Below are 27,051 nucleotides of genomic sequence, written 5' to 3'. Positions count from 1 at the left end.
AGCCATGTCTACACTACACTACAGTCTGGTGATTGAGAATAGCCTGGGGAGAGGTCGGTCAGGGGAGGAGAGCAGTGCTGGTACTTTGGATCAAGAGGAAGATCTCTGAAGACTTGACTGTTTAGCTGTTCCCTAAGGGATGAGATGGGGTCGCAAAGAGTCGGACACAACTGAGTAACTGAACTGAAGGGATGAGAAGGGTGGCTCAGTGGTAAAGAATCTACCTGCCAATGCAACAGATGCAGAAGACGTGGGTTTAGTCCCTGGGTTGGGAAGATCCCCTGGAGAAGGAAATCGCAACCCACTCCAGTATTCTTGCCTGGAGCATCCCGTGGACAGAGGAGCCTGGTGGGCTACAGTCCATGGGGTCACAAAAGAATCGGACTCGACTTAGCAACTGAATAGCAACAGTCACAGGGGATGAGAAAAAGGGAGCCAGGAAAGCTCTGGGGGTCGGCTACTCCAAGCGGAGGGAGGGGAAGTATGGTGGCCCTGAGGAACAGAAAGTTCAGGATGGTCAGAGCAGGGCATGTACAATAGAGATACAGAGCTGGCAGAGCCAGCTCTCTTGGAGCTTTGTTGGAAGTGGTGATGAGGCTCAGGGTCTGTAAATGCAGTCCTTAGACCCCAGTAGGCCAGGAACCTCATGCTTCCAGAATTCTGGCCCTGCCAACGCTTTCCCCTCAGGCCCCCTAGACAGGCCAAACCAGACCTGACTTCTAAAGTGGGAACCCCAGGACCACAGAGCATTAAACCAAACAAAGGCCTCAATTATCTCTATGATCACTGCTCCAGGAGACACCTGTGTTTGATTAAAGCGTTGGTAACTTTTGAATCTGGAGTTTTATGGTGCTGTGTTCTCATATGGCTTGGTCATGTCTCTCTCAGAGAGCTTAACTTCTCTCCCCACCATCAAATTCCAGCTCCCTTCCGGCTCATCAAGAGGCCGCTGGATTCACAAAGTATCTTTGGTAAAAATGTTGTGTCTCCCTCTTTGAAGTGGGAAGCCAGGAAGCCCGATTTTTTTTTTTTTTTTTAAACTGGCTCTTCTAGGAGCCCCGCTTTCACTGAAAACCTCTCTTTCGTTTACTCAGTATTTCACCCTCGGTTCCTCTGGTCAGGTGGGGCTGTAACTAGGACGCTTCTAGTTCAGAAAGGCAGACTTGCAGGCTGATTCATTCTGAGGCATCCAGTTTTCTGTCCCCTGCTGGAAGCCAGTCCAGGAACACCGTAGTTTTCATTTGGCCCATGGCTCCCCTGTCAGAAGGCACACCTTGTCAAACTAGTTGTGTAGCTTTGACTCAACCAGGGAGGAACGCTGACAGCACTCGGGGCTAGCCATGGACACTCCTGACTCCGTACGCACGGCGCCTGACAAGAAGCTAAGTTCAAGGATCATGAGGTGTCCATCAGGGGAACTTGGGCTGGAGTTCTCTCTGCCCTGCCCTTGCTGCAATCCAGCAGCAAAAACCATCCCTTCTGACAGAATTTAAAGGAGCAAATGAATATGAAGGGGGCCTGCGACGGCCTGGCCAGCCCCGCTGCTTCCGCTGGAAAGAAGACAGTGAGGTTTCCATTTTCCTGGCAGCACACCCATGTGAACTTGTTAAATCTTTTAAGTAGCCGTATAGGAGGGGAGATAAAGGTGTGTGTTTCTATCCTTATCCCCTTATATATAAAAATAAAACCTCCCCCTTATGAAACTGATTCGGAGTGGGAAGAAAGTCTACGGCAAGTGGAAAACGGGTCCAATTATATTGAGCTCGTACCCAGTATTTGGGAGACGGCTGTAAGTTTCCACTGTGGGTGGGTGGCTTATTATGCATTTATGTTGAAGTGAACCTGCTCCAAGCTGTCCCCGCAGATAGAAAAGGCTTTCTGAGGGAGGAGGCTGTCTCTTGCCATCATGCTGTAGAGACTTGAAAGGTCTCTCGAATGACTTCACTCGGGTAGCACTGTTAGGGGCCCCGGAGCAAAGCAGGTCTGCTTTTGATAGCCAACCAGCATCTTGTGTAACATGAGTTGGGGCTTCGAGGGCCCTGGAGTCCGACGCTCAGGTAGAAACATGACCACCAGGGCCCTCAACAGCCCTCGCTGGGCCCCTGTGCAGAGCAGAGCACTGCACCGAGCCTTTGGGGGTATGAGAGAAACCGGAGACTCAGCCTGTGCTCTCAAGGAGCTGGCAGGGTAGCTGGGGTGAGAGCGGAGCCACATGAGACCTCAGGAGGACACCAGGCGGCCCACAGCACCCTAGCCCTGTCCCAGGAGAGGAGAAAGGTGAATAAGGGCAGGTGGGGTCAGTCATGGAAACCTTTATAAAGGAGGTGAGTGTGGTGGCGGGCAAGTGTCTGGGGGCAGGCATTAGGGGATCCCATCCCGCATGTGCAGTTTGAACAGCCTTCCTTAGCTGCTTCTTGTGAGCAGTCCCACCAGTTCCTCCCCTCAGTGAGCCGTCTCTTTGGGGAGTTTCCCATTCGAGGCAAGGCACCATGTTCAGTATGTCTCCGCCATCCATGCGTTTGAACCTCTGCACTGGAGGACCCCAGCTTCTGAGTCCCTATCTGCTCACAGGCCCTGTGGCTTTCAGGGATCTAGGGGGCAGGCCAGACCCTTCTCCCCAGGTAGGCATCGGCTCTGACTAATCCTTTTGAGGCATGTGCTTTCAGCTTGCTGACAATTTCTTCTGAATAAGCACAGGCTTCAGAAAAGAGGAGCAGAGAAACACCCCCTTCTCCTGATCTCTTCTGTCCCAGGGTTTCTTCAAGCCTTGTGCCTTACCTCTGGGTAGGTGATGCTTGGCACTGCCTTCTAGTCCAGATGACACTCAAAGCAGGGAACAGTGGTTCTGTGCTGATCACGGAAATGAATGGGGTCGAGTCCCGCAGGCTGGCTGGCTTGGCGCACCACAGTAAACACACTCTTGCTGGCATGAGGGTGGCCTCCAAGTGTTCTGCCTCGAGAGTTTATTCTTGCCTGCCAGCTCAGCTTCCAGGTGCTATTCTTTTCTTTAAATAAAGGCCTTCAACTGGCTTGTGCAATGTAAGAGTTCCCATCCCAGGAAACACTCAAGTGTGTTTTTTAAAAAAATAAAACCAACAAACTCTCCTCGTTCATATGCTCATGGGCCAAATGTGTGACTCAAATACTGCAGTGCCCTTTATTTGCTTTCCCAAAATTGACACATTCGAGTGGCACGCTGGCCTTACTGTGAGATAAGGTTGGGGTAGCTGGCCCAGGCCTCTTTCTTAGACTGTGTGTGTGGTTTCAGGTTGGGCTTTTTCCTCCCTTCAGATGATGCTTGAGAGCCATGACAGCGCAGCTCATGCATGTTGTGGCTGAAGTCCTCCAGTAGAACCTGGCCTCCATCTCTCCGATCTCGCCCGGGATCAAGAGGTTTGCCATGGAAGGATTTGGTGGGGTCAGTGAGGGTGGCAGGTGTCGCCTGTCATGAGCTAGTCTCTGTATGTAGCCTGGGTGCTGAAGCACTGCTTCTGCTGTCAGAGCTGCAGGCTATTAGCATGGCCAGTTTCTGTTTCCTTATGGTTTCCAGGCAGAGTCTGCCTTAATCCTTAAGAGGTATCTCTTTCTCCACTTTTGAAAGGCAGAAAGGGGAGGGAGGTGGACTTCCTTCCAGGAGAGAATAGGGGCTCACTAGTTTGTAGCTGGGGAATCTACATTGCTCTACCCACACTTGGGGAGAGGTTTCGGGGGCGGGGGATGTTGCAGAGCATTCAGGAACAGAAAGTTTGTTGCAGGAACCCAGGCTCTGGAAAGAGATGCCCGCTCAGCCAGTGGGTGAGCCGGTGGGTGAGCTGATAGCACTCAGCCCGCCCACCAGACGCCAGGAGGCGGCTCAGATGTCACTGGGATCCAGGCTGTCTCCTGTCTCCAGCAACTGTAACCCAGGATGGGGTGTCGAGAGCGCTGCAGCTCCTGTGCGAGGGCGTTTCTGGCGACAGAAGCAGGAGGCAGTGAGAGGTGTGGGGTGGGAAGAGGGTCAGAGCAGAGCCTTCAGAGGGGGACAGAACTGGGCTCAGTACCTGTCTCCTCCACCTACTGGTTGCGTGGCTGTGGGCAGGGCTTAAGCCTGTGTCCTCCTTTGAAAAGAGCCACCATCCTACCTCACAGGATGATTCTAAGATTAAATAAGAGAAAGAGTGTGTCAGAAGCACTTGGCACAGTGCCTGGCACCTTGTCAGTCCTAATTCATGTAGCTTCTCAGAATTCCTTCAGCAGCTCACCATCCTATATCCAGGTGGGGTCTGCTGCTGGTGTCTCCTCTTCAAAGGAGTTGGAAGGGTCTGCTGAAACATGCAGCTCAGAGGAAAACCAAAATGTAATGTATCCCCTTTCCTAAAGCCCTCCGCCAGGGAGCTCTGAACCCTGAACCCAGCCAGGGACTTCAAAGCAGCATCCACTGTCAAGGGGCAACTGGAATGTGAGACGCAAGTGACATGACGAAGCCCTGTCCCCAGCCTCTGGGTCCATCTGGGCCTCATTACCTGGCACATGGCTCCGTGTTTCTGAGTTGCCAGCCCTAAACAGTTTTGTGTCTGCATGAGCCACAGGCAGGGCCATCAAGGCTTTTTTTTGTAAGTCAGCTTGTTACTAAGTTTAGAGTCAGCCTAGGGGCTCTTCCTCAGGTCCTCTTTCCCTGCCCTTTCCCTACAAAGCAAAAAAAAAAAATCCTTATCAACTCATGTTAGAAACAACCTACAGCCTCGAGTCAGGCCACCTTCTTTCTACTGGTAATCAAGTAGAAAGAAGAATGGCCTCCCACTGATAAGCCCCAAAATAACTGCCCAGAAGTGCTGTCAGACAGGAGCCTTGCTCAGCTGCTGGTCCAGAATGATGGACCTTCTAGAGCAGTGGTCCCCAGCCTTTTTGGCACTAAGGACTGGTTTCGTGGAAGATAGTTTTTCCGTGGACCAGGGAGGGGGGATGGTTTCGGGATGATTCAAACACGTTACATTTATTGTGCACTCTATTTCTATTATTATTATTAATACATCAACTCCAGCTCAGATCATCAGGCATTAGATCCCAGAGGTTGGGGACCCCTGTTCTAGAGGGCTTAGTGGAGCCCTACCGCCTCCTTCCCCCCAAGCACTTCTCACGGCCGGCTCCATCCTCTTTTCCGCCTGCCTCCTGCCACCCCCCTCCCCTTCCCGAGGTCACTTCCTGATGCCATTCCTCAACTTAGCCCCTATCCCCCCCAAAAGCAATCAAATCCACAACCTAATAAGGAAAAAGAATGAGGAGAATGTCCGCCTCCCAGCCTCTCCCCTAACAGGGCGCAGGCCCGCAGCAAATTTGGAAAATGTTACAACGGGAGTGACAACCCACTGGTGGGAGGTGGGAGTGGAGCCCGTTTTCAAGAGCTGCCCATTGCCGGCAGCAGGCAGGACCCTGCGGGAGGGCCACCTGGTTTGCGCTTTCCAAATCAGGTGGTTGACGCCCTGCTCACACACTGAAGTGCGAGGAAAGTAACATCAGCTGCACCTTCAGTTGGGATTTGCACGCCTGGGGTGGGGCGGGGATGACACGCGTGCTCGGAGACACCTCCCCTCCATTGCAACTGGGACTCTGCAGATCCTAACCCTTTCTGCCTCTGAGATGAGCAGTTTTCTTCCCCTTAACTGTGCCAGAGTTAAATTAGCCCTGGCGTTAATGAAAACTTGTCGACACTTAGAGTGGCCCCCCTCCCCTGAAACCTGTCACCCCCCTACATTATTATCCCGGGCACACCAACCCTTTCCATTCTCCCTTTTCTCCATGGAAGGAGGGACAAGCCCCTCTCCGCAGGGGAGCCCCGGGGAGGGGGCCGGCTGAGCCAGACCTGCTTGTTTGGGAAGGTCAAGCTTAGTAATTAACCTGAATGCTTCAGGGAGGGGATGAAGAAGGAACCAGTCCTAAGGATGTGCCAGGCCTTTCAAATGGCTAATTATCAGCAGGCATGAGGTCATCCGTAAATACATCTAATTCTTTTGCTGTAATTAAGGTGCTCATTAAAAGTGCAGGGAGGTTCTATTTTATTTTATTTTTTTTTAATTAAAGGAAAAAACACAAAAAAGCCTTTGTTTCGAATTGACAGGATGGCTTAGAACAGGCGGAGGACTCAAGGCACAGGACTAGTTTCCTGCCGTAAGAGCCTTTACAGGAAATTCACTGCAAACAATATTGGTGACCCTGCCAAGGAGGCAGACCTGGGTGATGTCATTGTTCAAAGCTGTCACCACCAACCCTGGCCTTGGGGGAGGAGGGCTGGTGAGATTAGAAAGTGTGTTTGTGTGTGTGTGTGTTGTCTAGAAGAGGCAAGTCAACCGAAAATCTGGGTGGGAGAGAAATCACAGGTAGGGGGAGGTCTTTGGAGTATTCTTAGCTAGGTTCCACTCTCTTATTTTTCCAAGTTTAAGAAAATTCTCTGTTACTATGTTTGCTCCTCAAAATGCTGTTGCTTTTTCAGAGACAGCCTTTTCTGAGCCACTCCTCGTTTTGTGCTTTCTTGGGTAACTGGCTGTTACACTCTGGGATTTGTGGCCTACAAGGCAGCAAGTTAGACACCAGGTAAATGTTTGCTACTGCTTTTCTCGGGAGGAGAGTCTCCATCACTGAGTGTGGAAATGGAGACTCAGGACTAGGTTACCATATCTGCTTCTTCCACAAAAACCATTTCGGAAAACCACCCAATGCCAGCAAGTGGGCATCTATGAGCCGCTGACCTTCCCGTGTGCCTCCAGGAAGTGTCTGGAGCATCTATGAAAAAAGGACAAACTTTGCATCTTGTCATTTTTTTCTGCTGGCTGGAAGTCTAACAGAGAGGCATAAACACAGTCTTCAAATGAAAGCAACAAAAATAAACTCGAACCAGCCCTGCATGAAGACATTAATGCAAAATATGCTAGCCATCTTACTATTTATATGGCACAAGGCAGTCATCAGGAGCTCTAGGCCTGGACTAAGGAGGGTTATGTCTTTTGAGGTGCCTGTTCCTTAGAATTTCAAATAACCCAGGGGTGATATACTCATACGGGGTTGTAATGCTGTGTCTCATTTCATGCTTTGCCCAGTTCAGTCTCCGGCTAAAACCTCTGAAATGCTAATGCAGGATCAGGATACAGTTCAGAGTGGCCCGCACCCCCGCTCTGCACCCTCCCCTCCTTAAAAAACATCCTAACAGCTTTAGAAGGAAGTTTGAGGATTGAATAAGATAGCCGTAAGTTTCCTGTGGTTCACATCCTGTAATCGCTTAGTGTTCGTTTTTTTTTTTTCCTCCTCACTCAACCAACATTTACCCAGACATTCACAGGGTTAGGTTTAGAGATACAGCAGGAAAGAAAACCAGCCTAACTCCCATCCTCATAGCGGTTCCATTGTGGAGGGGAAGGTGGACCATAGGTAGAATGAGTTTGCAGTCTATAGGCCTGTTGACATTGCCTCCCTGGGTTCAGAAAGGATCTTCCCAACAAACCCTACGTGTCTTGGAGCTCAGGTGTTCTGGCTACCTCCCTTAGAAATCCACCACCAGCTGAGTCCTGAATGTCTGGTTCTTGGTGTGTGGTTTTTTAAGTTTCCCAGGGCTGAGGAGTCACCTTGGGGTCCCACTTTTCCTGGAACTGTCCTGGTGTGGGTCACATTGCTAGAAAGGGCTGACAGATCTAGGCAAGAAGGAGGCCCCTCCTGGCCAAGGAAACCAGAGTTGGCAGGCATTCCCCCATCAGTGGCGTTTCTAGAACATCTATGTGGGAAAAGCTTCAGTGGCCTAGTCTGGTCCTAAGTGGGTGGATGGGGCCAGATCTGGAAGCTGCAGACCTGCTGCTTTTGCTTAGATGGGGGTTATGTATGAAGTAGTTGGGGAGAAGCTGGTAATGGGGCTGGTGGCTGACACCACACCAGTGCCTGGGGAGATGGTTGCCTTTGGACAGCTCAAGCTGCAGCTCCATTCCAGAGCTGCCTTGTGCGCTTAGAGCCACGTTCTTGTGGTAACTGCCAGGAAGCTGAGCCACTGTAGCCTCAGGAAGTTGGTGAGGTTAGTGCTGCTTGCTTTTCGAAGGGCAGGTAACAATACCAGGGTTGACACTGCATGGGCGGAGCCCCGGGATTTTGTCCTTTGGGGACACTGGTGAAAATCCTCTTTTGGGTTGCTGGCTCCCTTGCTCATTAGGTGTCTCAAAGCAGGAGTTGAGAGGAGGAGGGAGAGGTAATAAGTGCAGCCCAGCCAAAAATCTCCAACGTATATGGAAAACTTCAGTGCTTTCCTGATCTTTTGTGGAAATAGCTGTTCACTCTTAGCACCAACTGTAAAGTGTTAGCAGCTGAATGGGATCATTCCTCCAGGGCTCCTTGGAGCCAGTATGTCTGGCATTCCTAACGTCTTCCTGACCTTACCTTTCTCTTGCATGGCACCCATCTCAGCCTCCCAGCCCCATCATTTGGGGCCTGGAAAGCGTGTGTTCTAGATGTCCCAGGAAATGTGGGGTTTCCACACCCTCTACCCCACCCGGCGTTTCAGGCTGTTTGTGGCGCATAGAAGATGCTGGGATTTGAGGGGGGTGGTCAGAGGAGGCTGGGAGTGGAGCCAGGGCAGCTTTGCCCTCATCCTCTCTGAGGGGCCGGACAGGCCTGGCTCCGTTGTGTCATGTAGGGTGTCCCTTCGACTGGGTGGCCCTGTCTTTTGGGCCATTGGGGGGAAGTGGGGGATGTGAGTGCTCCTGGTTTTCTAATGGAGCGGAGAGACTGCCGTCTGGGTTATCAAAGGGCAGGTGACAAAACCCAGTGAAGGAGCCTGGGTGGGGACCAGGGCTGCCACTACTCAGCTTCCACTGATTGTGGGCCTGGAACTTCATTTTCCAGAAGTTTGGAAATCCAGAGTTTTACAGGGCAATTCATTCAGTTTAAAAAATGACACCCCAAACCCAGAGGCCATATGAAATGGGCCCCCAGAGCTACAGATTTGTAACCTCTGACCTCGAACCTCTGCACAGGCTGGTTTTTCTCTCTCTACTTTGGTTCCTTCTTTCCTCTGGATTGCCGCTGCTAATCCTCTTACTGGGAAGGAGAAAATCCATTTTCTTTTGCTCCTTGGTGGTGACAGCTCTGATAAAAGGTGGTTAAAATGAATGGTAGTCAAAAAAAGGGCTTGCCCTGTCTGGTTTCCCATCTCTGGACTCTTTTCCCCATTACTGTAGATAAAAGAATCGGCTCCTCAAAATTCCTCTCACCATATACGGATTTTTAGGATCTGGCTCCGCATTTCTGTGAACAAAAATAGTTGAAAGTTGTTTTTTGTTTTTCATTTGTTTTTCTTTTAGAAGGCTCCAAACTACGTTCATGCAAAGGCAGCTATTCACACACAATGACCTGGTGAACAATGCCAACCTTCAGAATTAACTGCCAGTTCAAATTTTGCACCCCAGTGGCAGTTGTACAGAAATGCTCATTTAGGATTGTTCAGCTAAATTTGACTTCTGGAAGGTCTTGGCAGCCCAGGTTTTGTGAAAGAGATCAATTCTAAGATCTGTGTAGACAGAAGAGCCAGAACACAGAACTAATCACTGATGAGAGAGTTGACGGATTTCAGGAAAATGGGACATACTAGGTGTGCAATAATAAATCTAACTTAAAAAAAAAAATTGACACTTACCCCTGGAAAATTCATGCAGTTTTTTTCCTAAGCTCTAATTAACTCCCCTGTTTATTGGATTAATGGCCCTACAGAAAAAAAGATCCTTATCAAGCTTTGCATTTGGGAAAGCTTTGCATCTGTCTGGCTAGGAAAGGCCAGGAAACTCCCCATAAAGGCATTGCCCTCAACTTTAACTTTTTTGGGCTCCATTACCTCCTCTCTGGTCTGAGTACTTCCTGGCTCGATTGTTTTCTCAAGCTGGCCTTGAGTCCTTAGATGTTATTTGTGTGCCTCGAAATAGCTGGAGGAAAAATGGTTGTAATGCTTTGCATTGGCCCCTGCCTGTCTGGTGGATGCAAACTCTCTCTCTCTGCAAGGATACGGGCTTCCCACCCAGGAACACCTCTGGGTGGAGAAGACGTTGTCACCGTCACCTCGGCTGGTCTGCCGTGTTGTCACCTCGGCTGGTCTGCTGTGTTATTCCAGTGGGCTCTCGCCATACCTCAGGGCCTCAGCTGAGAAAGTTTCCAGCTCTCCACAGGTCGGCAGCCCAAGGTGCTTTAGGATAGAGAACAAGTCGGTAGGAGTTCTCATCAGTGGGCTTCACTGCCAGCCATACAGGCCACCCAGGGATGTTTGTTACACGAGGCTCCGTTTGGTTTTTTTAATCTCTATCTTTTTTGGTGGATTTGGAATGAATGAAGGAAGAAGGAGATGAATTATGGAGGGGAAGGGAGGTCAAGCAGATAAGGAAGAGAAGCTCTCAACACAAGTTTTAAGTAATCGATCCCAGCACGATTGATGAAGGAGATGGCGTCGTCCACCCTTGCAGCCTTTACTGAGCATCTCTCCAGTATGTGCCATAAACAAGGTACTGGGTGAAGAGAGGTGAGCAAGATAGTCCTTTCTGTCCTCTTGGAGCTTCCGTCCAGTGGGGAAGATAGGCATTAAACAGCAGCAAAACAATAAAAATGCCAAACATACAGTGTTCCAAATGGTGATCCTTGTTTTGAAGGAAAAGAGCAGAGAGCCCTTTAGGAGCGTGCCGTGGATTGGGCAGGAGCCACCCTGGGAGAAGAGTGTCCTGGGCAGGAGGACCTGAGAAGTGCAGGAGGAGAGAAATAGAGTGAGACCAGGGCAGCTGGGGCCCAGCGGGGAGGGTGGTGTGAGGTGAGAGCCTCACAGAAAGGTGACAGCCACCAGAACATGCCTCCAGTGAGGATCATGGGTTTTCTTCTAAATGAACGAAAAAGCATTGGTTGCACAAATATTTACTTCACGGCAGTCATTTTGGCTACAGTCCATGGGGTCGCAAGGCTTCCCAGGTGGCTCTTGGTGGTAAAGAATCCACCTATTTGATCCCTGGGTCGGGAAGATCCCCTAGAGAAGGAAATGGCATCCCACTCCAGTATTCTTGCCTGGGAAATCCCATGCACTGAGGGGCCTGGCAGGCTACAGTCCATAGGGAACTAAACAAGTCACTGTTTGGGCACTGCATTATATAGCTGTGTAAAAGTAAAACAGAACCACCCCTGCCCTCCTGGGGCTCCCAGTCAAGTGGAACGCCATGGAAGCATGTTCTTTTTTGATGCTGGGACAAATCCTGAGACAGCTCATAAAGCATATAGCATTTTAAAATATAGTCCTTGGGAACTCCCTGGCAGTCCAGTGGTTAGGACTCTGTGCTTTCACTGCCAAGGGCATAGGTTCGATCCTTGGTCAGGGAACTAAGATCCTGCCAGCTGTGCCTCACAGCCCAAAAAACAAAACCAAACTAAACTTAGCAGCAGCCTGTTTTTATCTCACCTAATGGATGAGGAGACTGGGGTTCAGAGAGGTTATGTGATTTGCCCAGGGTCACTCAGCCGACACATGACAGAACCAGGAATCAAACCATACCCTTCTCCTTCTAGGTGATTTCTCCTCTGTCAGGGCTGAGGTGTTGGTTCTCTCCTCTCTGTGACTTTATGCCCCTGGTGGTATGCATCAGGGGCTCCTGGTGATCTCTGGACTTGAGGCAGGCATCAAGTCACCTACGACTTGGGTCCTGCAGGACGGAGGACAGGGTTGGTGATGTCCCAGCTTCAGTAGCCCAGAGCTGTGCGTTTCACCTTTACTGTGGTGTCTTGGGTGGGAGCCAAGCATTGGTCTGACCCACATGTTTGGCGAAGCTTGTCTGAATGGTGGCACGGAGCTGGGGAGTTGATGTAGCACCCCGGCCAAACCTTCTGGGTGCCGTCTGCCTATATATGGCCTGGCCTCAAAGAACAGGTGACGGCAGGAGGAGTTGTTTTCTGTGTTGCTGGTGGGAGGTGCCCAGCTACATTCCTTTGCAGACAAGCACAAACTAGATACCTTTGAAACCGAAGGTCTGAAACCAGCCAAAGAATTAATCGCGGCCTGAAAAGCATAGGGTGAGGGTACAGCCAGCCTGGCTTGTGTGTCACCTTCTCCACTTTGTTGCTTTTTAATAAGCCCAGAAATACCTCTTAAGAGGGGAGGATCTTTTATGAACGCCTCCAGCCGTGTTCCTTCTGGCTGACAGCGAGGCCTCCAGCCCTCGAGGGCTCAAGTCCATCCTGCTATCGGGCGCACTTTGGCTGATGTGGTGCTGGGCAGAGGTTGCAGCCGCCACCAGAGGGTTTGGTGATAAAAGGTCAGCTGGATGGACCCAGCTCTTCATCACTCGATCAAGAGGCCTCACAGCAGGGAGAGAACAAGGCCAGGACGCAGGGACTCCTGCGGTGCACAGAGAGGCCAAAGCTGGGCCCATGTGTATGCTCCCTGGCTCCCTTGCCCTGTAGACATGGCGTCTCATAAACACAGGCCATGGAGCCAGAGTAAGGCTCAGATGCTGAGCCTGGTGCTGTACTTACTGCCCCCTGGACCTTGGGCAAGGAAGCCTCAGTTTTCTTATCTACAAAATGGAACCAATAATGCGTTGACCTGAGGGTCAGGATTCAGTAAAGTGATGGGATGGGGCATGTTTGCCGAGGTGCAGAGATGGTGGCTCATTTGCTTAGATTCTGTCTACTAGCGTGGGCGGTTAGGATGGAGTCTTCGTGAGGTCTCTTCCTGTGGGATCTGGAGTCCCACCAGGAGTGATGGATTGGGGGTTGGGGAGGTGGTGCCGGGAACCTTTCTTCAACTTGGAAACAGCAGCCAGAGAATTAAGATGATAGAGCTTCTTATAGTCTCTAATATGAAGCCAACTGCTCTTTGTTTTTGTGTTTTTTTCCCCACTAATATTCGTTGTCCGACTTTTTAAAATTTTTTTTATTGAGATGAGGCCTTTAATTTAATTGGAGGATGATTGCTTTACAATGTTGTGTTGGTTTCTGCTGTACAATATTGCGAATCAGTCATGTTTATATATATGTATCCTCTTCCTCTTGAGCGCCCCCTGCCCTCGCCCCCCGCTCTTTGAAGGTGGACTCAGAGATCGAACAAATTCAGTTGCTGGATATGGATCTGTTAAGCATTGAAGGGGGCCTGGAAGTAAGGATCCTAGAAAGGGGCAGCAGTGTCTCGCTCGTCCTTAATAGTCTCAGGCCCAGGGTGGAGGATGGAGCCCTGTGGTTTATGGGCAGACTCTGGGAGAGAAAGCAAAGGCAGGACGGGCCGTGTGGTGACTACCTCGCTGTCCTGTGAGTGGGCCAGAGGGGCCCCGCTGCGCCTCAGGGAGGCTCCATGGGGTATTGTGTGTCCTGCAGAGCGCCCCATGTGTCCTTCCCTCTGGGAAGCCTTCCACCCGGGCAGGGCCTCCGGGGCCGGATGTGAAAGGTAAACAGGCAGCCCTTCTGCTCTTTACCACAGTGGAGCCCGGAAAGGCCGGGCTGTGGCTTTTCATCTCAGGAAGCCCTGAGGTCCCACCGGCTCCCCTGAAGCAGCCTCGCTGTCCCTGTGCAGCAGCGGAACCAGTGTGGCCCCCAGCGCCTGTCCTGCAGCCTGAGCAACAACAACCGCCCCCACACCCTCCTCCTGTGGCTCCCCCCTGCCACCCCATCTCCTCGTGGGAGACAGAAACTACCCTGCTTGGAATCTCGATCCATATCCCAAGTCTGGAAGCCCACCGGGCCCTGCGGGGTCTGTTGTTTCCTCCCCAGCCTCTCTCCACCCCCGCTCGTCTCTCTGTGCTCAGGCGCCCTGGCTGCCTCTGGGCCTTGCTCTTTCCTACCTGCAGAGCTCTCTTTCCCTCACTGGAGCCCCACCCAGCTCCTCCTCATGCTTGAGATCTGCAGCTGTACTCCACTGTTTGTCAGCAAGTCATACTCCACCCCTCCAGCCCAGGCTAGGTCTCTGTCTTAGGCGGCGCGGCTGTCATGTCCATTTCTCCTGTTAGCTCTACCCATGTTTTGATCTTTCCACCCTCCCATGTCACTGTGAGGACCATGAGAGTAGACTCACTTTTGTCACTTGCTGTGTGTATTCCTAGCAATGTGGAACAGATACAGGTGCTCCAATAAACATATATTATAGAGTATAAATATATGTTTATTGGAGCACCTGTATCTGTTCCACACGGATTACTAGCCTGCCAGTTGTCTGTTCACCCACTTATCTGAGAGCCTCCTGTGGAGCAGCTTGGGGTTAAGGGTGAAGATTGCTCACCCTCAGCTCCTCTGGGAAGGAAGTCCCTCTGTAGGCCCCGTGTAAGTCATGTGCTCTGGAAGGTCATAAGCCGCCCTTCCCCAGACCCAGTGGGTCAGCCAGCTGTCCTGGCTGACTTCTGCATCAGTGCCTGCCAGATGTGAAACACAAAGAGGATGCTTTTCAGGTGGGGAAGGAGGGGAGACATCACGGTCACTGGAGAGTGGGAGAGACGGTGTTGGGACAGAATTCATCCCATTTTGTGCAAACACTTCCCAAGCTAGGTGCCACACGTTGTGTGCCAGGCAGTGGTCCAGGCCTCCGGATACAACACAGGAGAAGGCCCCTGCCCTGAAAAAAATGAGGCTAAACACAGAGAGACCTTTTTAAATTTTTCTTTCTTTAACTTTTCCCTTTTATACAGAGATTGCTACCTATAGGTCAAATTAACTTAGTATAGCAAGAGACAATAAAGTGTTTTGTTTCTCGAGATAGCTACAGACGTTAAAAACCCAGCCCTGTGGTTTCGCTGCTGGCTGCCTTCCCGAAGCCTGGCTGACTGTGGTACCACGTCCAGGGGCAGCCCACTCGCTTCCGTGTCCTGAGCAGAGCCTGGAGATGCAGGGTACCCGGAGAGGAAGCGCGGTCTGGGCTATCTTTGGTGGCCATTGTTATTTGCAGGGCATTGGCAGAGAAGTCAGTACTGTGGAAAATCTAGAGAAAGATAGAGGCTCCGTGGTGCGGTCGAGCAGAATTCGATAGCTCCTCGGGGCCACGGGACCCAGGGTGACACAGCCGCCCCATCTCTGCTGTCGGCCTTGGCCCTGGGCTTTGTCCACCCTCGTCCCTCCACACCTCCTTCGCTCTCCGTGTGAGTGACTCCCGGGGAATGAGCCACTCCGTGTTCCGAGTTCAGGCCCCTGGGACCTTCTCTCTGTTCGGGAGAACAAAACCTGAGATTGTTTCTCCTTTTAAATGTAACTTTGTTCCACAGAGGAGAGGAGAAAAGTGAGAAAGAAGTGCCTGTTCATTTGACGATAGTGAGGTGTCCTCGGTACACCTTTGAAAAGGGCCTGTTTGCCCGGCAGCCTTTGCCGAATAATGAGAGGAGAGGAACACGGGGGCCTTGGTGGGAATCTGAGGCTGGGAGTGGAGACGGGGTGGTGAGGGTGGGGAGAGAAGCTCACCTCAGAGCAGCCTGGCCCGTCTGTCTCTTGCGGGAAAGTAGAGTAATGCTTGATGGTCCAGCAGCTGGGTTCTGTCCTGGGGAAAAGATATATGCTTGGCTATTGGCCTCGATGCATTTAAAAAAATGTGTCAGCCTCTACTGGCTGATTCCATTTCCTCACTTCCCAAATACTTCCCAGCCCGGCCGCTCCCCCGAGTCTGTCCTCTCCGAGATCTCCAGAGACTGGCTAATTACCACCCCTGAGGGTGTGGGCACAGCAGCGCCCATTCAGGATGTGTTAGGCGCCTCCTTAGTGCCGGGAGCTGTATTAGGTGCTGGGCTGCGGCAGGGGCCCCTGCCCTCTTTGTCAACCTCTCTGCAGTGCGTGGTCCTTCAACTCCCCCCCCTCACCCAGCACATTCATGAACATATACAAAAGCGGAGGGAATCCTTATGTACCCATCACCAGCATCAACAGTTACTAACCTTCTGCCAAACTTATTTCATCAGCTTCTCCCAGCACACTCCCCCCTCAGACTGTTTTAAAGGCAACCCCAGACATCACCCCTAACTGCTTCCGTATGTTTCTCTAATGGATACGGTGTCTGTGCTTTTGACGGAGCCACACACCATTGTACTGGATGCTTCTGAGCATGTCTCAAGGAAAAAGAAAAACAAAAAGTTCTCCCCTTTGCTTTCCTCAACATTGCCTTCTCCCCTCTTCTCCTTCTCCCCACCTTCCCATCCTCAGTCTCTGAATCCCTTCCCACTCCCCACCTCTGAAATGTGGGCATCTCACAGCGTGCTAGTCCCAGTAGGATCTCATCGCCCACCTTCCCCCGGCCTTCAGTCCCACGCCAGAGTGGATGACTTCCGGGTCTCTAGTCCTTACTCCTCTAGTCCAACACTCTGTTGCAGTCTCGTCTGCTAACGTGTCTCTGTGCCGTGTTAGGCTTGAGGGCTTTCATGGAGGAACCCCATCTTATTTCTCTCTGTATCCCCAGCACCATGCCCTACCCTAAGAGAAGCTCAGAAAATGTTCGAATGAATGACTGAGTGAATGCATGTGCAAACAAATGGCCTTTCTGCTGAGTTTTTTTTTTTTTTGGCTGCACGGGTTCTTCGTGGCAGTGTACAGGCTTTCTCTAGTTGCAGTGCACAAGCTCAGTTGCCACACAGCACGTGGGATCTTAGTTCCCTGACCAGGGATCGAACCTGCGTCCCCTGCATTGAAAGGCATTTGAATTCTCAACCGCTTCTGAGTTTTAGATGTAAGTTGAAACTTACATGCTGAGTAGCTATGCGGCACATACTTCGCACTCAGCGGATCCCAAACCAGACTCATTCTTGAGCCCCTCTCCCTGGGTTCTTCATATCCAGGTCTGATGTCCAAGTCAAAAATATTGGAATCATCTTTTGACTCCTCAGCCTGTCACGGGCACCGGATTTTACTTATTTATTTCTCTCAAGTATCAGAATGCTGACCCTCCTCCTTTCCTTTGCTACTGCTAACGCAGGGCCACTTAGTGAGTACTTGAAAAGGGCAGATTCTGAAGTCAGACCAGTTGGGGGTAAACTGCAAGTGCTGCTGCTCTCACTACCTTGCGCTGTGTGACAGCAGGGAAATGCCTTGACCACTCTGTGAGGGTAATGACTGCCTCGAAGGCCTGTGGGGAGTCTCCAGCGAATTAGTGCTGTGTGCCCTTTGCACCCTGCTGGGCACACAGGAAGTGCTCTGGCGTTGGCTCCGTCATCACCATTGCCATCATCACCAGCCTGGCCACACCAGGCCAGGGCTCCCACAGCAGCCTCCTAACTGGCTTCACTCCAGTCTCCTAGTTCATCTCCACGGCTCCATGAACATGACTCGCATCTAACCGGGTCACTATGAGGAATCTTCCCAGAGGACAAATTCTGAGTTCCTCAGCCTCTCTACCTCCTGACCCCAGGTGCCACCGTCTCCTGCATCTTTCCCTGAAAGTGAAAGTAGCTCAGTCGTGTCCAGCTCTTTGCGACCCCCTGGACTATGCAGTCCTTGGAATTCTCCAGTCCAGAATACTGGAATGGGTAGCCTTTCCCTTCTCCAGGGGGTCTTTCCAATCCAGGGATTGAACCCAGGTCTCCCACATTGGAGGCAGATTCTTTACCAGCTGAGCCACAAGGGAAGCCCATCTTTCTCTGAGGGGTTCCCCAAAGATCCCATGCACATTTATGTTGTCTTGTTCTTGATGTTCCCACTATGTGGGATGACCCTTTTCCCTGGTCACCGCCTATCAGAATAGCGCTCCTCTTTCAGGGCCCGGATCCGGTGTCACCTGACCTCTGCTGTCCTCGGATCACACTGCCCCGCAGTGAATGGCTCTCCGGTGTCCCTCTCCAGCCGGACTGTGCCCTCCTCCAGGGCAGAACGGCAGGTTCTGTACGTCTCCCCAGACCCTCAGCTGTGATTCCCTTTACTTGTCCTGAATCTCAGTTTCTCCAGGAGATGGGAAGCTGCCTGAAGGCCAGTGTCACCCTTGTCGATGTTTAATTACGTAAACTGGGGATTTCTTATTCTCTCCACCTTCCATTACTTCCTTGTTTCTTTGTTTTCTTTTCCAAGAGGAGAGGATGCTGTAGAAGTTAGAAACTCATGGCAAGGGTTTGCTCCCGCTGGTGAGGGATAACAGCTGCCCACTTTGGTCTCTCTGCTGTGAATTCAGGCTGCCTTTTCCCTGGTTCTGTCCAACAGGTTCCATCTGTGGGCAGCAGGCCAGCTGCTGGGGGTGGGGTGGGGGGGTGCACTTTGGGATACAGGCCTTCTTATCCTCCTTTTGTTTGTAGCCCCACCTTACCGAAGGGAGCGGGCCCCAGTCATCTCAGACAGGACGGCAGCACATGGCGTGTCTGCCTTCCTGCAGCCGCCTGCCACCCACAGCGCAGAGAGGATCAAAGGCCCAGGCAGGGGAGGGGATGGGACTGACAGGGTCCGTGTCAGTGGAGCCGGAGCCGCCTCCTGCCCCGTCCTCCCCTCCTTCCCTCCCGTGGGACGCAGGGGCTACCATGGAAGGGGCTGCAGCCATTCGGAATAGATTTTGCACGGGGGTTTAAGATTTAAAGCAGTGACATTTTTTCAGTGGCACAGCTGTCTTTCAAGTCGAATCCCACATGGATCTGCCATGTTATAAAATCGAGTAAATAGCTGCTGAGGTTAAATGTGAGTAGGGAGGCAGCTTCCCTCCCTACCCACCCGTCCTCCGGCACCCCTCACAGCTGAGCTCTTTTGGAATGCTGTTTGAAAATCAACCCTGGGCGTCATGTCTGCTTCTCAGCTGAGAGAGGAGGTCCATTTTCCCTTTGTGAAGCCTGTTGGGGTTCACCCTCGGACCTGTGTGTTTCTAAAGAAGATGGCTTGGTGGGGGCGGGGGGTTGGGTCTCGGGTCTGCACGAAGCTGTGTGGAGTAACCGTCACCTGGATCTGGGAAGGAGGAGGCGTTGACATAGGATGGGCGCGCCCTACCGGCTCTGCCTTCAGAGTCCTCTCCATCTTCACTGCTGTAACCCTGCTGTCCCCACGGCCGCCAGGGGGTCTTCCCACACCCTAAATCCAGTCATGCTATGGCTCCCTCCCCTGCAACAGCTTCCTGTCACTCTTAGAATGGACTTCCCTGGTGACTCAGCGGTAAAGAATACACCACCAACACAGGAGATGTGGGTTCGATGCCTGGGTCGGGAAGATCCCCTGGAAAAGGAAATGGCTACCCACCCCAGTATTCTTGTCTGAAGCATTCCATGGACAGAGGAGCCTGGCAGGCTACAGTCCCATGGGGGTCACAAAAGAGTTGGGCACGGCTTGAGGACTAAACAGCAACAACTCTTAGGGTAACACTTGAACTCCCCACCCCTCCTCCAGGGGCCTGTTAGGCTTCTTCTGCTCTTCCTCTAGGCTCCCTGTACTCCAGCCACACCCACCAGGCCTGTTCCCACCTGGGGTCTCTTCTCCTGGAATGATCTCCCTCCTACTGTCAACTGGTTGGCTCCTTCTGTTGGTTCAGAGAGAGGTCTTCCCTGATGGGCTGAATTCCCTCCCCGGTTACTCAATTCCTCTCTGTTGCATAACCCTGTCTTACTGCACCGCCACCACCACCACCACCACCATCTTCCTCTCTTCCATGTCGTCCCCTCCACTAGAATGTAGACTCCGTGAGGGCAGGGATGTTTGTTTAATCCCAGTGCTGAGGAGCTGGCAGCATTTTTACTGGAAATGAGTGAGTTAAGTTTGGGAGACGCTCTCGAGCCGTGAGTCTCCCCCTCCTGGGGGCTGGGCCCCCGGGGATGAGGGGTCCGACACCAGCAGCGTGAGCCCAGGCCCAGGCCTGGTTGACTCTCTGGGATCCTGGGTCTGGCCGGCTTCTCTGTTGTCGGGCAGTGTCAGAGCACTCAGACCTAGCCCTGTCATCCCCAGAGCCTCCAGCTTGGCCCCTGCCTGTCCTGTTTGGGGCTCCTCTGGGAGGAAGCAGGTGGTCCAGGTGCTCGGAGTCCAGGCAGGACTTGCTGTTCTACCCCAGCCTGAAATTGATTCCCTCCGGGCCCTGCCTTGAGCCAGGCCATGTGAACAGAGGGAGGTTTGGGAGCCAGGCCTCCCCGACCACGTGTCAGGGAGAGAGCGATGGAGCTGCGTGGCCGGAGAACCACCAGCCTTCTCTTCCCTCCTCGTCAGGGCACACAATGGCTGCACCTTCGTATGAGTCACTGGCCGTAGCCCGTCATAAATTGTTTTTTCCTATACTATCAGAGAGGCTTTTATCGGGCGCCTCCTATGCAGTCCGGGAACGGATTTGATATTTGATACAGGGTCAGTTAACACGTTGTCGAGATGAAATCTGTCACTGTGCCCATATAAGGCAAACTCCTCGGGTTACTTTTTACCTTGGCAGAATCTCAGGAATGTCAAGGTAACCAGGCCACCTCAGCATAGCTCTGATTCTCACTGGATCACCTGACCTGCCCTCCCTCTTCCGTGACTCACCCTGCAGCCCCGGCGCTAGCCCTGAGACGCACCGGGGGGCGCTGGTGGGCCCGGTGGTGGGTGGAATTGGCGGAGGGTCTCCAGGACTGCGCTTGGTTTTGTGTCTGCTTTCAAAGGAGAGAAACTTTTAAGTGAGGTGCCTCACAGAGGGCCCTGCCAGAGCAAGAAGCAGAAACGGAAAACAGCCTCGGCCAGACTCAAGGTTGATTAGGAGACATGTGGGCCCTGGTTCTGACGCTTACCAGCTGTGTGACCACAGGCAGATGGCTGATCTGTAAAATGTTGAGGACTCAGAGCAGATCCTGGTACATAGTAAGCGCTCAGTAAACGTGAGTCATCTGCGCAGTTGTGTCAGGGTATACCCTACCCAACCCTAAAAACACCTCTGCTGTTTTCCTTTGAGGCTCAGCCCTTTAGTAGCTTTAATGGAGCAGATTGAGCTGGTGCTCGGAGTCCCTCCCTGGAAAACTGAACCCACAACTTCACAGTGGCCCCTCATCCCCCGACTCCCCCGTGTGTACTCCCACACACATGCAGAGCGAGCCACTCTGCCGTTTCAGGGCCAGGAGCCCACCGAGAGCGTCCTGTGACGTCATATTGCTCCTGGAGACGCTGCCCCTTGTGACTGCCGTGTGGTTCCGTGTGGTTCAGCCAGGCCTTTGTACCAGCCCCAGGAAGGCCTGTAGGTTGGGCGAGCCAGGGTGACAGTCTGGCCCTGTCACTCCGCCAGGGCAAAGGGTTTCACCATTTTTAATAGAGCAATTATGAGTCAGAGGTTTCAGTCTCTCCCTGCTGGTTCCTCCCAGTCCTGTAATTACCCTTTGGCTATAGAACCTTATTTTGGTTTTTCTTTTTTTAAAATCCTCCTAAGACACTGTCCATCTCGTGTGTCCAAGGGGTCTAAGATGGAGTGCCTATGGTAAAAAAAAAAAAGGAATCCAAATCCAGGGTGATTTCTTACCCTACAGAAATGATGCCTCCCCCTCCCACCTCAGCACCATTCTAGTACCCCGCCAGGACGCAGAGCCAGCGAGGCAGGATGCAGGGCAAGAGGAGATAATTCTGAACACCTCCAACTGCCTCTTGGCAAACTTCAAACTCTAGGCCTGGAATTTCTGGTCTGAGGCACCTCCCAGATTGACGGATGGATTCATTCACTCTCTTATCCAGTACGAGCCTCAGCAAAAGGCAGGCGGGCTGATGAGCACCCAGCACCTCCACGGTCCCCCTGCCGGTGCTGGTCCACTCCGAGATGAGGAGAATGGGTCCTTCAGATAAATGCCTGCGTTCACTCGGCCTCAAGGCTCCCTGCTTCCCAAAAGGATCGTCTTACTCCCAGGCTGTGAGAGTGAGAAGCCAGTGGGACAGAGCATATAGGAAACAGTGCACGTCTGTGAGCGCTGGCCTGGGCTCCGGTTCCCCCCGGTGTGTCCAGAGCAAAGGTTTCCAGCCCAACCCACTCCACCCTAGCCGTGTTGCCCACCCCCCCTCCTTTGCACTGGAAGTGGGAGAAGGCTTCTCATGACTGGCTGACCCATGAATCAGAATGTCCCAAAAACAGGAAAAAGGAAAGGGATCACCGAGGAGGAGTTTCAGATGTCAAAGGCGAAACCAGCAGCGCTGTTAGGGATCACTCCGGGGGCGGCCCCAGTTGCTTGCCCTTCTACCAACAAGGCCTAGTTTAGGGATCATGTAAATTGCAGTGGAAAACAAGCTGTCTGCTAGAAGGTGAATGGGAGTGGGATGGGGGAATGGGTGTGTTTGCCTTGCCATCAGGTGGCCCTGGCCCTCAGCACTCTTTGCACCCCTGGATTCTGTTGGGGAGTTCCTGGGGTGGGCTGCTGTGGCCCAGGGCGGAAGACACTCAAGTCCCGTCAGTGCCCCCTTTGCCGACTTTTTCTCCCCAAATACCAAACACCTGTTACCTGGATGAGCCCATCCAACCGGCGGATTTGCCCCAGCTAAGGTGTGAATTCTAAAGACCGGTCCTCTTAGGCACCTGTTCAGATACCAAGCTGCACAGTCTCGAACCCAGAACTGGCTCACTTGGCTATCTTTCTGAAGGATCAAAGTTTAAACCAGATGATCTTTAATCTCCCCTCCCAAGGCCGAAACCCGAGCCCAGCTGTAAGCCATTGAAAATAAATGGGGTTTTTGTGGCTCAGACTCCCTGTTCTCCAGGTGAAGGGCCTCTTGTGCCCGATTGTCTCACAGCAGAATGCCAGATGGGGCTGAAGGAGGCGGAGGGCAGGGCCTCAGCCTCTGCTGCTGCTGCCCTAATTTTAAAACTGCCTTTTGGGAGTGGAAGTTTTCTCTTTTAAAGGTAGCTATTTCAAGGTAGGCCTCACCCATCTGCTCTTCCTGCTGAGAAGGCCTCCTTTGAAAGCAGAGCAGTGCCTCCTACCTCCACCCCATGGGCCCCACCTGCCTGTAGCTCAGACCCTTGCTTCCCTGTGGATTCTGTATGTGTGTATTGGGTGAGGGGTGGGGGGGAGCAAGCCTCCCCCCACCCTGGGAGGACCCAGTTTGTGGAGGGTAATCTGAGTAGCTATAGGTTGCTGGCTCAGTTTTCCATGCGTGAGAGGGCTCCAGAAAGGTCCCTTTGAGAACAGAGATAGGCTCAGACTGGGGCACCTCTCTACTCTGGGCTGCCTGTCCCCTGCTTCTCCAAGAGTCCAGTCTGGTCTAACAGATGCAGTGGCAAGGGCTCCCTGGTTCTGCCTGGGCTTCGGATTCCTCATGTTTGGAACAAAAGATTAGATCTGAGTGGTGATTCTCCACCCTGGCTTTCTGTTAGATTCACCTTTGTGTTAGATTCAACCCTGGCTTCTGGTTAGAGATTTGTAAAATATTGTTATCTGGGACCCATCTCCAAGAAATCTGGCTCATTTGTCCTGGTGTGAAGTTTAGGCTTTTTTTTTTAAGAAACTCTCTAGTCCTGTACATTTATTGTAGCTTGGATTTCAACAAGGGTCCAAGACATATGCATTGGGGAAAGAATAGCTTTCTCAGTAAATAGTGCCAAAACAACTGAATTTGAAGGATAGAATTAGACCCTTTCCTCATAGCATATGCAAAAAAGTACCTCCAACTGGATCAAAGACGTAAATGTAACTTCTAGAAGAAAACATAAACCTTCATGACCTTGGGTTAGGCAGTGGTCTATTAGAAAGTGAAAGTCGCTTGGTTGTGTCCAACTCTTTGTGACCCCATGGACTGTACAGTCCGTGGAATTCTCCAGGCCAGAATACTGAAGTGGGTAGCTGTTCCCTTCTCTAGGGGATCTTCCCAACCCAGGGATCGAACCCAGGTCTCCCTTGTTGCAGGCAGATTCTTTACCAGTTGAGTCACCAAGGAAGCCCATTAAATATTAGATATGGTCTATTAGATAAGCCAAAAACATAAGCTACTAAAGAAAAATAGGTGTTATATTCTCCAAAATTAAAAAAAAAAAAGCTTTTTGCTTCAAAGGACAAAAGAAAGTGAAAAGACATCGCTCAGAATGGGAGATAATATTTGCAAGTCATACATCTGGTAAGGGTCAAGCGTCCAGAATATATAAGAACTCATAATGAAGCAGTGAAAAGACCAAATAACCCAGATAAAAATGGACAAAGGACTAGAATAGACATTTCTCCAAAGAAGATATACAGTTAGAAAATGGCACATGAAAAGATGCCCAGCATCATTAGTCATCAGGGAAATGCAAATCAAAAACCACAAGATACCACCTCAACCACTAGGATGACTGTAATCAAAATGTCAGTTAATAACAAGTATTGGTGAGGATGTGAAGCAATTGGAGTCATCATACACTGCTGGTGGGAATGTAAAATAGTGCAGCCTGTTTGGAAAACAGTTTGGCAGTTCCTCAAATGATTAAACACACATTTACCATACAACCCAGCAGTCGCACTTCTAGGTTATACTTAAGAGAACTGGAAACATATTCACACAAAAATTTGTGCATAAATGTCAGTAGCAGCATTACTCATAATAGCAGATGTATGCAATAGCAAAGGTAGAAATAACCCAAAGGTCCATCAACTTATGAATGGACAAAATGTCATATGTCCATACAGTGGAATATTCAGTCAAAAAGGAATGCGCTACAATGTAAATGAACCTTGAAAACATGCTGAATGAAAGAAACCAGCCAGAAAAGGCTACATATTGTATAATTCCATTTGTATGAAATATCTCGATGAGGCAAATTCATAGAGACAGAAAGTGGATTAGTGGTTGTCGGGCTGGGGAGGGAGGGAGAAGAAAAGAGGAGTTACTGCTAACAGTTCTAGGGTGATGAAAATGTTCTGGAATCAGATAGTGGTGATAGTTTTTCAGTCTCATGAATATGCTAAAACTCACTGACCTTTATATACTTTAAAAGGGGTGACATTTATGTGAATATGTGATATGTGAATTATAATTCAATTAAAAAACTGATTTTCCAAACTGCATGTGGTTAAAAAGAGTACATGCTTAAAAAGAGATCACGCCTGTGATCCAGCTACTTGGCTTGTATTAGTTACCTACTGCTGCATAACAAATTGCCTTTTCAAAGCTTAAGGGCTGAAGGCAGTAAATATTAGAGAGAGAGAGAAAATGCAAATAAACCAGGAAAGTTCCTAGATAATTCTGTTGTAAAGCCAGGGTTGTGAACCTCTGGATTTGAAGGCTCTCTGAAGCAAGAAGATCCAGAACCAGAGCTGATCATTATATTCCTTTATTCATTTGGTAGTCAAGTGGCCAAGCAAGGGGAGGGAAGGTTTGGGGGAAGACCACTGTGTGTCAGCCACTGGAAAGCAGCCAGCCAGCTTGGTGAATCCCAGGGTGGGGGGTCTGGCTCCACCAACTGCAGGGCTGATACCAATGATGGCACCTTCCAGAATAGGAATAATGTAGTAATGAAAGGGGCTTCCCTCGTAGCTCAGTTGGTAAAGAATCTGGCTGCAATACAGGAGACCAGGGTTCGATTCCTGGATTGGGAATGTCCCTTAGAGAAAGAAATGGCAACCCACTCCAATATTCTTGCCTGGAAATCCGACAGACAGAGGTGCCCGGTGGGCTACAATTCATAGCGTTAGCAAGATTTGAACACGACTTAGCGACTAAATCACCAGTAATTAATAGCAACTCTGTTGAACAACCATGCTGCCAGGCTATGCATGCAGTGTTTTTTCTTTGTTATCCTGTGGGGAGTGCCCACACGTCTATTATCCTCATCTTAACGCAGGAAGAACTTGAAGCTTAGAGAGGTGAGGGTCATCTTCTGTGGCCATACACAATGGGTGGCAGAGCAGGGATTCAGACCCACGTTTGTTCAGACTGACTGGAAGCCCTTGCTCTGGAGCACAGTGCCATGTTGTCCTCCCCTCCGCCTTGCAGACCCTGGCAGATGGGTGTCTTCACGTGTCTGCCAGCTCCTCAGCCTGCCTCCTTCTAGCCCACCCACTGCTCTGCCCCTGTGTAGGCTTAGCTCCTTTTTTAAAAAATGTATTTGTTTTAAAAAATCTTTTGGCCATGCCACTTGGCACATGGGATCTTAGTTCCCTGACCAGGGATTGCACCCGGGCCTCTTGCACTGGCAGCGTGGAGTCTTAACCACCTGGACCACCAGGGAAGTCCCAAGGCTCAACTCCTCTGGATCCAGGGTCTCTGCATGTCCAGTGGCCTCAGATGCCTGAGCAAAGAGGGCTGCCAAAGGCACCTCTATTCCATGGGGGTGGCACACCAAGGGCAGTGTCTTCCCTGGCTTGTTTTGGGGACATGTACAGCTCCAGGATTATTTCTATGAGCTCCTGAAAGCGAGCAGTCTTATCCCTAAGTAGGAACCCTCACCGGTATAAATGGGATTAGATACCGTGAAGTCCTAAATGGCTGGCCATGAGAAGCCCCAGCCCTATTTTATTCGTGCTAGGATTTACACAGCACCTACTATGCACCAGGTACCGTGCCAGGCAGTGAGTTCTGCAGCCAACAGGACCCCGCTCTCGTGGAGCTTCTGTTGCACATGGGAGGGAGACAGGTTGTGGACAAAGAACCTCGTTTCCGATAGTGACAAGTGGAGTGGGTGAAACAAAGCAGAGAAGTGATAGCATGGTGGAGATAATAGCAGGGTCAGGGCAGGCTCCCTGGGACAGTGGCATCTGAGGAAAGCCCTGAGTGATGAGAACTAAGCAGCCTGTAAAGACCTAGAAGAAAGCCTTAGCCCAGCGTTTCCAAGGAGGAAGGGCCAGCACTACAGAGGCAGCCCATGGCAGCAACAACACACTTGCTTTCTGGCGCCTCACGGGGGTTTGGCAGAGCCAGGGACGCCGGCTACTGGGAGGGGCCTAGGGGGTGGGGTAAGAGATGGTTTCTGGATGGACACGCAGGACCTTTGGAATGCTCGCTGCTCCACTCCGCGGTATTTATACCTCTCCTCTGACTGGGAAGTCAGCTTTTTCATGTAGGCCGAGAAAAACTCCGAATAAGGCAACGGCAGGCCAGAACATAAGAAAGAAGCATTCCATGTTTCCCTGTAATTGCTTTCAAATTAGGTTCTGTCGTCAAGGGGCAAGGCACACAGCTCTGTCCCTGGCTGCTTGTTCAGTTGGGAACCGGACGGGCAACCGAAGTGTCCCGGTGCCCCTGCCCTGCCAGCCCTGATGACCTGAG

General features: G+C 51.3%; 1 protein-coding gene and 1 long non-coding RNA gene across 17 annotated transcripts in view; one reads left to right on the top strand and one right to left on the bottom strand.

The window, feature by feature from the left end:
* The window catches only part of ACTN4 (actinin alpha 4), a 73,831-nt gene that overhangs the window by 10,955 nt on the left and 35,825 nt on the right, over nucleotides 1-27,051 (top strand). The window lies entirely within an intron of this gene.
* On the bottom strand, nucleotides 14,595-20,941 carry LOC145515635 (uncharacterized). Its single transcript, XR_014060953.1, has 3 exons — nucleotides 20,634-20,941; nucleotides 15,403-15,478; nucleotides 14,595-15,149 (listed from the first exon to the last, which is right to left on the bottom strand). It is a non-coding gene; the product is annotated as an uncharacterized LOC145515635 (long non-coding RNA).

The sequence above is a fragment of the Giraffa tippelskirchi genome, chromosome 7, assembly GCF_054371585.1.
Source record: "Giraffa tippelskirchi isolate mGirTip1 chromosome 7, T2T-mGirTip1v1.2.pri, whole genome shotgun sequence".
In the NCBI taxonomy this organism is placed as follows: domain Eukaryota; kingdom Metazoa; phylum Chordata; class Mammalia; order Artiodactyla; family Giraffidae; genus Giraffa; species Giraffa tippelskirchi.
This window is presented reverse-complemented; position numbering and strand designations above follow the sequence as displayed.